Here is a 15767-nt window from a genome sequence, read left to right as displayed (position 1 = left end):
TATTAATAGCCGTAGAGTCGGAAGAAAGTAAATAAAATTTATGTGACCACCAAAAATGTGTTCTAGTCCTACTCTTCAAATTCTGAACCTGACTCCATAACCTACAAGTTAAAACCAATGCCTTAACCATTGGCTAAGTATGAGGATTTATTTTATCGTATTACGAAATAGGTCTACAACAAAATGTGTTAATAATAGGCCTAATTGTACAAGTAAACGTTTAATTACTTTTACTCTTATAATTTAGACCTTTGTAATTGTTTCTTCCCTTCTCCGTTATTGAGACTCAATTTAAGAAGCGAAATCTCATTGCTTATTCAAAAACTTTTTTCAAATTCAAATTCAAATTTATTTACAATTTACATTTGAAATGAATATATGTGAATAGCCTAGATACCCGAAATGAGCATATGCTCGTGCTCGGGTACAGTCCAGTAGTCTGCATAAATTTTACAGGGATCAAATAATAATGCTGAAGATAGAAATAATAGTAACAATAATAATAATAATAATAATAATAATAATAATAATAATAATAAAAATAAAATAATCGTGACAGAAATGATACAAAGATTGTAATACAAAATAATTCATTAATAATAATATTAATAATAATAATAATAATGATAATAATAATAATAATAATAATAATAGTGATAAAACAAAAATATTTACAATAATAAAATAAATACTAAGACGGATAAAATAAAATATAAAACCACTAGCGAGAGTTAACACAACTTAAATAAGCATATAATAACCGGAAAAAAATGACGAACCCGAAAATCAACAGAAAAGTTCAGGCTACATTTTATCGTAGAACTTTTTAGTGACTTGCAGTACTGAGAACTGTGATATTTAGTAACATGTTTCGTGATTTATTTTCTAAAATTTTCAACAAAGCATGAATCAGGTCACTGGCTTCCGTTGTGTCCTCATGTACACGCCGAGGAAGTCTGAATACGATTTGTGGAGATTTTATTTTGACATAGACATACTCGTATGTTCTGTGTATGAATTTATTCTGGCATTAAAATTATATTTGTAGTCTTTCATAAATGCAGTCAGTAATAAATAAATCCAACGGATTACAGAAAAATGCATAAATAGTAAAGCACTAGTGGACTCTTTTGTACTATGGCTAGTAATGTTAGATCTAAATTCCCATTAGCTATGCGAACAAATGTAGATAGGCAACTATATTTTACATTTAAAAATTTCAAACGACTATTTCTGATATAGCCTATTCATATAAAAATCTCTCTTCAATATATGAGTCATTCAGAGCAGAAGTGGTGTAGGCCTAAGTCAAAATTAGGTAATGAGGTTTAAAGTAAAAATTCTGTAAAATACATCGCAAAGTAGCAATTAATATGTCCTTCGCGCTATCCTTTGACTACAAACAGTTTAAATAAATTGAATATTAATTGCTACTTAGCGCTGTATTTTACAGAATGTTTACTTGAACCCTCATTACTCATTTTTGACTTACACCACTTCTGCTCTGAACGGCTCATATTGACATAGGCCCTAACTTTCATTACCAATACTATCAGTGATATCGACAAGTATCGGCCTATATCACTTAGGCTTTGAGCTGTAAAATCTTCCGTTGGGAATATCTTGTTTTATGTTCATTTCACTAATAAAACTGCTTTCAAAAAAACACAGGGACTGAGAACATGCGTCAATAATACAATGTATGCGTTTTTTAGGTGATATTAAAAACTATGGGGTGCCATTTAAAAAATGTTTTTTATGACGTCATAACTCGCACAACAACAGGCTTAAAAATATTTTGATTCCACAAAAATAGACTAACTTCTTCCTTTCTAACTACAAGGTTTAACGTCTTTAGGCCTAAGCTTTTTGCCCTAAATCCCATCATTCAGTTTTAATTGCAATTATGCTTTAATTTTGAATCACCTTGTATAATGCAGCCTAGATATTTACGCTCTATCGTGAAGGGAAAATAATAGGCCTACATTGTTCCATAAGTCATCTTTATCAAGTTTAAGACTCAATAAGCTAATTCGACTACAATAAAAATTTGTCGGATAAATCGCAATATAGCGAACGCCAGTAGGGGAAGTTATCCCCACCCACATGAAATGTGTATTCGACACAACACTCGCCTATCACGTAGAGTGTCTGGTGAGCTAGTAGGGGAAAAGTGCCCAAGTTGTCATTTTATTTTCACCTTAGGCATTCAATGGTTGTTGGTTTTCAGATTTTATAATCAATTAATATTTGAAGAATACAGGGGAAAAAGATGATTGTCACAATGTTGTTAAGGGTAATGCCATAATTTTTTTACTTGGTTATTTAACGACGCTGTATCAATTACGAGGTTATTTAGCGTCGATGGAGTTGGTGATAGCGAGATGAGGCCGGGGATTCGCCATAGATTACCTGACATTTGCCTTATGGTTGGGGAACACCGCGGATAAAAACCCAACCAGGTAATCAGCCCAAACGGGAATCGAACCCGCGCCCGAACGCAATTCCGGATCGGCAGGCAAACGCCTTATCGATTGAGCTACGCCTGTGGATTGATGTCATTATCTAATTCAAAAGAGTACTACAAAATTTAGTGTTGTTATTGTTAAACCTGGTAAAAAAAAAGGAGAATTATCATCACGGATGCAGTCCTCTTTTCCTTAATTTTTAATAGGAACAACGATAAATTTTGTATTAATATATTCAATTAGATCATCTTCTCACCCTTAACAGCAATGTGACATTCATCCGTTTTCCCTCTGTACTCGTCCTTTTTCATAGTAATGCGTAGAAATTCTTTGGAATATCAGGATTATTGTTTCTGGTGTGAAACATCGAAGCGGGACTCACTGCAATACAGTAGGCTATCCTTTCGCTACGTGTTAGGGGCATGCGTATGCCTCGGCGATCGCAGCCGCTCCAAACCATTCGGTATGAACTCCGCGAAACGACTGCTCTTTCCCACTTTGCAGCCGCCGAAAGCAGCCAACTCCAGTTCCTCCACCGATGCCCCTCCTACTTTCACAGTGTCTGTCCCCGACCACGCGAGGGGGAAAGAGAAGCCCCCCCATCAAGAACCGTAGTAACAGCACCCAACGTTATCCTGTCAAAGTCGCCCCCCCCACCACCGACCCTTCATCGACCAAGGGTAGGCTCACTATATCCCCGCCCTGGTGGGATTTCCCTTCTCTCCACCCCGCAAGAGATATAACATCAAGTCCCGCTAACACGAGCACCAACCAAACCAACCAACCAAGTAAGCAACCAGCATCCACCACCACCACCGCTGCCGCCGCTTCGCCATGCTTCGCCTGGCCATGCACCCTCACAGAAACCCCTGCCTGAGTGTAAAATACACGGCTGAGTGAAGCGGTCATTCAGTCATCAGCTTGAAACCACGGGCTGAGAACCGGGGGTTCAAAATACGACAGCCACCACCACCACTACCACCACTACCACCACCACCAAGACACGACGACGACGTCGACCCAAGGCATAAATATTTACATGTGTGTGGTCTGGGCGTCCATCAACATCCTCTGCCGCTCTCGCCTCCCTCCTCTTTGCGTCTTGTAGAGGCGACCAAGAGGAAAACATCCAGCAGTAAACAAGAGAGAGAGGAGAAACGCGTGTCTAGTGGACCGAAGAGGCTCAACGTCGTCCCCCACCTCCTCAGTAAGTGCAAGAAGTGCATCGGTGCAATGTGGTAGTCCTCACGCACAATTAGCAAAGGCCTATGCCCCGTGAAGACACTACACGCTATCGTCAGGCCTGTGCGCGCTCAGTGTTAAATCCGCGAAACCCACGCGTCAGTGATTTTTTTTTATTTCAGTTCCAATAGTGTTTTGTTTTGTTTTCGTCGCCTGCTACGACGTTTATTTGAGTCACTTATTTTACTCTTTGGTTTTTTGGATTAACGTTCAAGATAACAGCAACATTGCCTGTACCGACAACAGGAACTCTGTTACCGACCGTCACCTCGCCTATCCGTGCGTTGCCGGCTCACGACTGCGATTTGCGGAGAAGAGAGGAGGCTAATATTCTTCCTAAAGGGTAAGTCCACTCTTAAGTCATTGCAGTAGCCAGGTGACTCATGTGCAACATTTCACAAAAAATATCTCAAAAATAAATTCTTAAAGTGCGTGTTTAAATCTAATTTCTTCGAACTTGATTTTGTGTAATTCTTGTAGGCATTGTTTACAAGCTTTGGGAGCAACACGGAAATACCCGCCTATTCTATCTCTTGGTTTAATAATTCTATGGGCCTAAATATTCTTACAATTACTACCTCAGAAAATGTTCACTTTCTAATTTTTGCTCTTTTATCTCGCCAACAGAGTAGTCAAGTATCGCAGTAGTATTATCAGATATCATAAATAGATGCGAAGTAATTGAAATTGGTTTAAATACCAGTAGACGTTAATAGATAAAGTGACAGCCACGGGAAAGAGCCTTCTCGGAAAAAAAAAACTCTTACGATTTATCACTAATTTACCAGTAGGCCCCTACTAATTTTGCTTTAAATTAAATTGTAAATTGTGTAATTAATTTTAAAATAAACTTCAGTTTACGGTTTCCTTCCTTCCTCTCTGCCACCAGAATTCCTACCTTGTTCACACTTGACACAGAGAAGTAGCTTTTCGTAAGCGTGAAGATGCGCATTCGACAAACACAGACGAATACGTTCTTTTAGTCTTTAAAGATAAATTGTTTGCGATAAGAAAACTATAGGCCTATATACTAACCTGTCATACTGATAGGAGAAAAATTTAACGGACAACTAAATATGAAGAAAACAATTTAATTTAAATGGGACTGCAAAATTTAGTAGACTCGTTCGTCAGACCTAACAGAAAACGTTTTTAGAATACAGAATTACAATCGCTATTTTAGTTTTAACGCCCACTGAACAGGACCGATTTCTTTTAGACTTCACATACATGGAAGCAACATAAATACTACTCATGAACTGTGCATATTTCCAATCAAATTATTAACGGAGAGTTAGTTAGTAAAATTGGATGTAGTGTGCCTAAATTACCATTCACATGAACTTTAAAACAAGCAAGAGATTCATTGTGTTACACGCTGATGATGGAGTTAGAGGCTGTAAAAGATAATTCATTATTCCATTTAGAACAATAGGGAGCGGTGGAAACAATACATCATACCTACACACGGGTATGACAACAAACCCACGTAACGAAGATCTGTTTCATTTGAATTTATTTGCTTTTATACATGTGCTCATTACCGAATGGCCGACCAACCAACCATTACGTTCCTATGGCAATTAGTGCTGCAACAAAGAATGTCTGTTTTATGGCTTATTATCCACATGTGTCCGAACAAGCAATGTCATTTTGGTTACTCTCGGTCCGGTTCAAATTGTTTCCTAAAATGGCATCATCATTTAAATTACTGTTTGAAACGAAAACAAAAGCGGCATCAGGGAAATCAAATGTGAATGTAGCCAGTTGAGCCGAAGCGCTTGCCTGTATATTAATTGGGACAATGAAAGTAATTAGAACAGGGCGCCGGAATGCAAGGCAGCGTGTTTCCAAGAATGGTTGTCGCATTCTTTCTGTTTTGTAAATTTTGGTCCGCCGCGTCGATACGCGCTCGGCATTGGGGCACGGCGCCGGGAACCGCCCCGGAACACTAGCGTCACACACTTCTGGACGCTTTATGGTGCTGCGTGGACATTTCTTCAGAAATTTGTGGCTCTTGCGCCCGTACGAGCACTATTTTTTTAGGTTTACTACGTCAGAAATGTTTGCCCTTTGCTGCCATGATATAACATGTTGAGATCCACAATTTAGTCTGCACTTCTCGTGATGAAAAGTAAAATGATTACAATTTATTTAACATTTCGCCGCATTCAGTTGAGAGGTAGTCCATTACATTTAAAGTTGTTTGTATTTCGGTATTGCCACGCTACTGGACGTGCAATGCTTAGTTATTGGACATTTTCGGTGATTTGAAAGAATGACAGCGATACCTTGAAATGTCAAAATCGGTATCTTCAAATGCCAAAATCGGTGACTTCAATGACGGGGGACATGTCAGAAAATATTATCAGTACGATTTACAGTTACTACCATTAAATTAGAGATAAATGCAATTTATTGGCATTATAGCTCATTCGATTGCTTTCATTCGATGGTTAGCAGAGTTCTAACAAACATCGATAAATACTTCCTCCTCCCGCTAAAAAAATTAAAAATAAATTGTAAAAAGAAAATATTCTGAAAAACTCAATTTCGCGAACGTTTTTCGATAATCCATTGTTTTCATTCTATTGTAGTAGATTCAGTGCTGACATCGGGATGTCATAAATAATAAAATTTCTATTGAATGTACTTATTTAGTCTAGCTAATTACATTTTTTTAATTTCTTGTTGAGTGAAATTATTATTATTATTATTATTATTATTATTATTATTATTATTATTATTATTATTATTATTATTATTAATTAACATTGATAAATATGTCCTTCTTACGCTGTAGAACTTCGAAGTAAAGTGAAAAAAAGAAAAAAATCTTAAAATACTAAATTTCGCGATCGTTTTTCGTAAATTTTGTCCGATTCATTAAATTTGCGGCAGTGAATTATTTTAGTCTCTAAGCCAATAGGGTGATATAATCGTGTAGGTCTGCATTTATTGATAAAATTTCAGTCGTTGTGTTAGTAGCCTATAAGTCCTACTTGACAAGTTCAAAGTCGCTATGATTTCCTACGAATATTTAATGCATTCATTTATTTTATTAGCGTACAGACGATATTTGATAGTCTACATCTAACGATAATATAGGCCTAGTTATCGAGGGACGGAGTAGAGTGAGATGATGAACAATTAGCTTGTAAGAAATGATTCAAACTAAGGGACAGCGGAAATTTTAAAACACAACATGTATTTTTTTTAAGAAATTGAGCACATCTAGAAAATTGTAATTGATCGAAATAGCCCCAAGAATCGAACTCTGACCGCATGACAACAAAACATATTAGTGCTTTGCTCTACCGTTCTGAATAACTTAATATACGAGAAATACTGTTCTTGTTTCTGTACCAAAAAATATACATTATTTATTCATTACAAATGATAGAATATGTCATTTTGATAGTGAGAACCTAATTTCTAAATGTGTTCTGTTGACACGGGCTCAGTTTGGAATTCTTACCAAGTCACTGATCGATCCTTAACATGATACAACTTACAAAATATGCTGAGGTTTGTTAACTAAATTTGCTAAAATTCCTTTTTTCGCATTCATGTATAGGCTACTGCGTTCAGTTAATAATAATAATAATAATAATAATAATAATAATAATAATAATAATAATAATAATAACGTAGTCCGCATTAGAAGGCCTATGGGTATTTTGGACTTCACTATTACTTTTGTTCGGTTTGAGGTAAGTTTATTAAGAAGTCGACAGTTCACTTACTTCACTGCTGTAACGTGTTTTTATAACGATGACTGACATCCTAGCAAGTCTGTAGTCTAATCTGGTTCTTCCTACTGAAAGTTTGCTTTTCTGAAGTAACGGAACCTAAATTTATATCCGTTTGGTACTTCATTGTCATGATATAATAAGGGCTTATAATTGTATAGTGCAACGTAGAGTACCATAGCAGCTTAGAAAGACCTCTAAAAAGATGGAGGTAAATCCTAAATTATTGATCTGTTTCGTGAAATAAAAAGGAAAAAAAGATAATCTCACTTGTCGAAAATTGTAGCCTACAGCTACCGTGTTCCTTAGTCCCGCCATAGCCTACTATTTATAACATTCCTATATTCGTACAAACGACTTTCCTTTTCTTAAATCTATATTTAATGTTTTCTTTAGACGACAGGAACTATTCAATGAAAATGCAGTGACTAGGTATACTGTAATAAAGAAGAACTGACGGAATCATATTTTAGGTTAGAGGAATGTTCGCATATTTGCATTGGCTTATATAAATATAAATATGAATACGAATATAAATATGAATATGAATATAAATATAAATATAAATATGAGTATAAATATAGCCTATAAATATAAATATGAATATGAGTACAAATATAAGTATAAATATGAATATGAAATATAAATATGAATATGAATATGAGTATAAATATAAATATAAATATAAAATGAATATGAATATGAGTATAAATATAAATATAAATATAAATATGAATTAATATAAATATAAATACGAATATGAGTATAAATATAAATATAAAATGAATATGAATATGAGTAGGCCTATAAATATAAATATGAATATGAGTATAAATATAAATATAAATACAAATATGAATATAAGTATATAGCCCTATATATAGACCTATATCTACTCAATACTATACTCCACTATTTATCTCTTCTGGTTTTTGCTTACTGTTAATTAGTATTTGTCACTGGGTCAATTGCATAGAGAACCATAGGCCTAACTTTCTGTTTTTATAAATCTTATAATAGAATCTGTGTGCCATGAGTCCTTTCAGGATAGGTCGGAGCTCATGATACCAGTGTTAAAAATGTTACGTTTTATTTAACGACGCTCGCAACTGCAGAGGTTATATCAGCGTCGCCGGTGTGCCGGAATTTTGTCCCGCAGGAGTTCTTTTACATGCCAGTAAATCTACTGACATGAGCCTGTCGCATTTAAGGACACTTAAATTCCATCCACCTGGCCCGGGATCGAACCCGCAACCTCGGGCATAGAAGGCCAGCACTATACCAACTCGCCAACCATACATGGAACGATGGTTGCAGGAACAATTTAATTAGACATACTATGAACAATTCTTTGTCACCCGCAAAAATCACAGAATTTATTTGAGCCTTCCTCCAATTCACGTAGTTGCCACTGATCATATTGCCGTCTTGTATTTACCGACAGTACGCCGTATGTGCGGTAACTTCCGAAACTTGATTAATGAAATGTGCTACCGCCGGTACTGTCACATCAGCTCTTAAACTTCCGTCCTGAATAGGTAATTTCAGTGCACATTCAGTCCCATTTCACGCAATTGCGTCTGAGTCATAAAACTGACATCTCGCGTTTTTATTTTGGAAGAGAATTTGATGGAGTAATACATGTAGAACGTGACGGTTGCGTCATTTGTGTTTGGCCAAAATCTGCTGTAGTATGCAGGCGGATTCCGCGATCAAACATGGGACTGCCGCACAGCTCATCGATTTATGGGAATAGTATCATGGAAATATTTTATGTGGCTAACTGGAACTGCTACGTGATGGACGAAAATCAAGGCAGTCGGTTATACGAGTTGTAGCCTATCATTCTGAAAAACAGATTTATGAAAGTAATGACGTCAGTAATGGTGAAGTTGAAGTTATAATCAGTAGGAGAGGCTAAAATATAGTTATTTGTCGTTATTATTTCTTAGATTTCTATAGGCCTAAACACGTTACTATTAGTTTTTTAATTAGTTTATTTTACGACTCTTTATCAACTGCTTATCTAGCGTCTGAGTCAGATGAAAGTGATAATGCCAGCGAAATGAGTACAGGATCCAGCGCCGAAAATTACCCAGAATTTTCTCCGAATGGGTTGAGAGCAATCCTCGGAAAAAACCTCAACCAGGTAACCTGTTTCAACCAGGATTTTGACCGAGGCCCACTCGTTTCACGGTCAAACGTGCTAACCGTTACTTCACAGCGGTGGACGTTACCACATTGCTATTAGTAGGCTAATAATATTATGATATAATAATAATAATAATAATAATAATAATAATAATAATAATAATAATAATAGGCCTAATTATAAACACTCGTTAAAGATTAATCCTTTGGCCTTTAACGTTTTCCTTTGGATTTTTCACCCACACTTGGATTTACAAAAAGTAGGACTCTCTCTCGTTATCAGTACAGTAGACTACGTTGGAAGGTTACTGTATGGCAAAGTCAAGGTACGACACATGTCCACCTTCTCTCTTAGGAAGTATGATAAATGTATTCCTTTACTGAAAACAGAAATCGAAATTTGTTTGGTAGACTATAGCCTAAATGTTGACCGGGTTTTTCATGGTCATTGATAGCAGAAATTAATACGATTTATATACATTATATAATATTATCTGTAGGTCTTTTTATATACTTACGAGTATTTATAACCTATGTATATCGTATTCATACACAATTTCTACAGATATGACTAAGAGAGTCTTGAAAATACAGGATGAACGGTAAGTAATATAATTAATTTCAGGAGGTTATTCTTTGAGATATTTCAGACAAAAAGTTAAATACAATTTTGCTCTTTTTGCTTCTTTTTTTTTTTTTAGATAAAAATTGTTTTATATGAAACATTTCGTAGCTCGTTTTTGGAAAGCCATTGATTGAATTCGCAATTTAAGAGAGTAATGTATTATGATAATAATTGATTGAAATAATTTTAGTTTTGTCCTTTAAATATGTAAACATTTGATCCAAACAAATGTAACATTTTGAAAACCCTTTTCATAAAGACAAGTTACATTTGTTGGGATCAAATTCCTGCATATTTAAAGGACAAAACTAAAATTCAGTCAATCATTTATTATTATTATATTTTTTCATTAATAATCTTCCTTGTATGTAATCGTGAAAACTTCGTAACTAATTCAACAGTTCATAGCATAAATAGGCCTACGCGTAAAAAAAATGACTTTCATGCTCCATCGACAAGTCTATCGTGCTATGAAAAAGGAGTGCGCTATATGGCAGTAAAAATTTTTAATAGCCTCCATATCGATATAAAAAGTGAAACTCGAAACATAAGATTATTTAGGGTCAAATTAAAGAAGTACCTAATTTCTCACGCCTTCTATTCTGTAGGTGAATTCATGACATTCAACAACGCTTCATGAAATTTATACTAAAACTTTGTGTTGTACTAGGAAACTATATTGTAAACCTCTTCTGTATATATTTCAACTAGACTGTGACTGTAAATTAAGACTTGGTATAGTAGTATTAAGTATATTGACTTGTTCCATATTCTAGCTGTGAAGCAATGTATGAATACCATGGAATGTTAATAAATACAATACAATACACTCATAATACATCGCTGTCTTAAATTGTCTGAGCATATTTGGGATTCAATTAATGGCTTTCCCAAAACACGCTAAGAAATGTTTCATATAAAACAGTCTTTATCTCGAAAAGGAAGCAAAAACGAACAAAATTGTATTAAAATATTTTGTTTGAAATATCTCAAAGAATAAACCCCTGAAATTAATGACATTACGTACGATTCACCCTGTATAAACTATATAAAATATAGACTATATATATAGCCTATATAGGTCTATATATAGTACTTATACACAATTTCCATAGACATGCCCAGGGACAGGTATTTATGGAGATTAATTTTATAATTTGTTTTTTTTTTTTTTAAATATTGGTGTCGGTGGAGATTGTTGGAGATTGATTTGTACTCTTGGCGGAGATTAATGGAAATTTTGGAAAATAAAATTATTTTGGAATTGAAGTAGGCCTATTAACTCAGTATGAATATTACTTTCCAAATAATTAACATTAAAGTTTCGTTGGATTCTGGTAAAGGTGCGGTATGGCCAATAGACAATATTTGTTGAATTGATAGTGTATTTAACACACATTCATTAAAAATTAAAAAAAACTTGCGGCCCTCAAATGAACACTTTCAAATTATTAGTGAAATGTTGAATTCTCCGTCTTTCGAGTTCACTAATATAATCAGAACGCGTGGAATACCATGCAATGTAGCCTACTTGGATATATAACAAATTCAAGTGAAAAAATAAATCCGAAAAGAATACTCAGAATATGAAATTCGCTATAAAACGACGCAATAGTAATAATTCGCAAATATGTTCATATTTCGATATTAGAACTCTATTTCGCGATTTGTCGCGATTTTTTTTTCACTTAATTCGTAACTGTTAGTAAAAATCTATTGTATATCTATTCTGTCGTGATTTTCGCGATCTCCATAAATACCCTGCCCTGAACATGCCTAAGAGAGACTTGAAAGTATGCCTATAGATGTAATAACTTACGTAATAGGTCATTATCTTATTACATGTTTCACTAAACGTGTCCGAAATTTGCATAATATGGCTTTATAATTATGAACAGGTTAAATAAGATACATTTTTGCATCAGATATTTGTGAGTTGAGTATCTAAATGATTGCTTTATCGTTGATACCTAATTTTTGAGTTAATAATTTACGAATAATTTTTCTGATGACGGTAACGAAAATACCAACAGCAGCAAATAAACCAGAAATAATTTACCATGTACTGAACTGAAATCCAGACATTCATTCTGACATGTAAAAAATCAGCTCTATAATTACCGAGAGTTTTACGTCACGAATCAACTCTGTTGCGACTAAAGCAAACAGTTTAATTTAAACGGTAATGCACGTAATTAACAAAGTAACGCACCTAAGGTAATTATACAACATTGTAATCGAATTAGATACATAGGAGAGATGTATATCCCTGTCGACATACAACATAATGAGAGACCATCCGCTATAACAGAAAGTCTATTATTTTCTTTCAGAAAAAAAAATAGAATTGCGGGGCTGTAGATGAACAAAATGGGAAACTGAGGATATTATATAGGCCTATTTGTTATTACACTACTATTACTTGTAATGTATTTTATTTTATACGTTTATGTACGTAGGAAATGCAATTTAAACTGCTGGATAATGTAACTGCTTCACGTGATGTGGCATTTAAAAATGTGTTACATCACGAGCACGTCCAAATATTGATTGTAGACGTCATAATTGTTAAATATGTCAGCAGAATCGCCAGTTTCTACGGGCTATGTCAACCAGTTCAGTTGTGCTGTGAAAAAAATTCGTGATAATGAACCATCTGTCAGATATTGGTTTAGAACAATCACATATTTTAAACTCGTAACACGATATTATAAAATGCATTTCTCGATTCACATTTTAATTTTCAATGTAATTTTATTGTTAGCCTATTATGAGAACATGTGGGTAGGACCTATAAGAATATTAATCTTTTTGTTTACCTAAGTTTATTACGGCTCAATTCTGATATAGAGTAGCAAATGGAGTCTCGAAATTTAATGAATATAAAACGAATTAAACAATACAGAAATCCGCAAACGAGTCGTTCTGACGTAAGAACTTCCGTAAATAGACTACTATATGGGACATGTAATTTTTATTCAGGAAGCATTACTAAAACTAAATGTAGAAATAGCATATAGGAAATTTTAGCCTATAGAACAGTAAACGGAAGAAAATTGAGGGAACTCGAACATTTTTGTAGGCTATATAGTAAAGAAGTAATATTTACTTACTTACTTACAAATGGCTTTTAAGGAACCCGAAGGTTCATTGCCACCCTCACATAAGCCCGCCATCGGTCCCTATCCGTTCAAGATTAATCCACTCTCTATCATCATATCCCATCTCCCTCAAATCCATTTTAATATTATCCTTCCATCTACGTCTCGGCCTTCCCAAAGGTATTTTTCCCTCCGGCCTCCGAACTATCACTCTATATGCATTTCTGGATTCGCACATACGTGCTACATGTCCTGCCCATCTCAAACGTCTGGATTTAATGTTCCTAATTATGTCAGGTGAAGAATACAATGCGTGAAGTTCTACGTTGTGTAACTTTCTCCATTCTCCTGTAACTTCAACCCTCTTAGCCCCAAATATTTTCATAAGAACCTTATTCTCATACACCCTTAATCTCTGTTTCTCTCTCAAAGTAAGAGTCCAAGTTTCACAACCATACATAACAACCGGTATAACTGTTTTATAAATTCTAACTTTCAGATTTTTTGACAGCAGACTAGATGACTAAAGCTCCTCAAATAATAATAACAGGCATTTCCCGTATTTATTCTGCGTTTAATTTCCTCCCGAGTATCATTTAGTCTATATTTGTTACTGTTAGTAAAGAAGTAATGGGAAGGGGAAACTAAAGTAAAAAGCACAGGCCTATGTATATAAGAAATATTAACCAAATGGAAAGAGTTTTTGTTAATAAATCAATTACATGCAGTATAGAATATATAGTAATAGTTATGAATAGTAAAATGTAGTTAAGGGGGTTTCCTGGAAAACAGAAATGTAACAAGATCACCATTAACAAATGATACACAAAACGTACATGATTTTGATGACAATAAATATACATACATATATGGGACATATTGAAACAAATATCCATGTCGTAGGCAGGAATCGAACCACAACCATTGCTTCCATGCACTGCCACATCTATCTCTGCACACAATGGCCGGAAGAAAAGCATAGACCTATGAATCGTTATTGATAAAAATTCATGAAATTAAAAGTATTGAGGTTCAAAATAAAAATATTCTGTGAATGTGTATAGTATTTCTTTGTAGTACGAAATCTTGCGCATATATCTTCAAATTATACTTTACTTTGTACGATGTACAAAACGTTCTGTTTCATAACATAGCCTACCTACTTGAAAGTTGGATTGTTTTTTCTTTTCTTATCCATCTCTTCCAAGAACAAACAAATCTATCTCCGTACATTCAGACCTACAGGAATGTATGTAAAAAGCGTTTGTATGAAGAAGAGTAGGCCTACATTCGATTAAAATTCTATATCAATTTAAAAAAAAAAGAATCTTGTGGATATATTGTAAAGATGTAAGTTAGTAGAACTTTATATTATGTAATATTGCGTTTATACCTTCAAATTATCTCAACTATATAATATGCGAAACGTGCAGACAATTTCGTAACATGGCGTACCTACTCGAAAGTTACCGATCATATCCACACACAAACGAGACTGTCTCTACCTATAGGCAGGCAGAAACGTATATAAAAATAGTTTTCATTAATAAAACCCATTGAATTAAAATTTTTCATAAAGTACAAAATAAAGAAGCCCTTTTGTTATATTGTAAATCACAGTAGCGTTTTGTGTTATGCAATCTTGCGTTTATATCTTGAGTTACAATTAACTCTGTGATGTGCGGAACGTGCAGACAATTTCGTAAGATAGCCTACCTACTCGAAAGTTTGTTTGTATTTTATTTTCTTCTGTTACGTTAGTCACGAAGTTCGAATAGAAAGTTTCAGTCTGCAATCTGTATACGTGAGAGATTTGCAGGTCACATAACTATATGGCCTATAATATAATTTAATCTTCCCAAAAATAAGGCAATAGATAACACTATTGTACGTGATGAGGGGAGAAATATAAAGTTGTAAGACCTTTAAGCCTACTCAATATGCTTGTCATGAACTAATTTAGAATAAAGGAGGAATAATTGCCTGAAAATTTAACATAAAAATCACTTATACTTTCCATAAATGTGAAGACATGGATTATTACTACATTAATGCGTTAATTAGAATTAAAATTTTCTAAAAATTGCACATTTTAAAATTTATTTTAGACTTTCATAATTTAAAATTATGCAACAACTTTCATGCAAATCTCTTGTCTAAAATATAACTTATAGGTAAATTGAAATAATGTGTTTGGAAGACGTTTTAACAGTGACTTCTTATTGAGTGAAAATAATTGGTTGAAAACCCATCTCAGAGCTCTCTTACCTTTTTTTTAATAAGTATGAATAAATTAATTACAACTAGGTCTATATTTATGCATTGATGGAAAATGAAGGTATCTTTAAAATTCTTACGTTTTACCTTTGCAACTGAATTTGCAATTATTTGTGTATTAGAAATTTGAGAATGGGCAGGGTATGTAACA

General features: G+C 34.2%; 1 protein-coding gene across 1 annotated transcript in view; it reads left to right on the top strand.

Moving 5' to 3' along the window:
* The first annotated feature begins 3442 nt into the window (after positions 1–3442).
* toy (twin of eyeless) overlaps positions 3443–15767 on the top strand; it is a 477612-nt gene continuing 465287 nt past the window's right edge. Inside the window, exon 1 of the mRNA XM_069823349.1 lies at positions 3443–4053. The gene's annotated coding sequence lies outside the window, so the exon portion shown is untranslated. The remainder of the gene's footprint in view (positions 4054–15767) is intronic.

Source organism: Periplaneta americana, chromosome 4, assembly GCF_040183065.1.
Source record: "Periplaneta americana isolate PAMFEO1 chromosome 4, P.americana_PAMFEO1_priV1, whole genome shotgun sequence".
Lineage (NCBI taxonomy): Eukaryota > Metazoa > Arthropoda > Insecta > Blattodea > Blattidae > Periplaneta > Periplaneta americana.
This window is presented reverse-complemented; position numbering and strand designations above follow the sequence as displayed.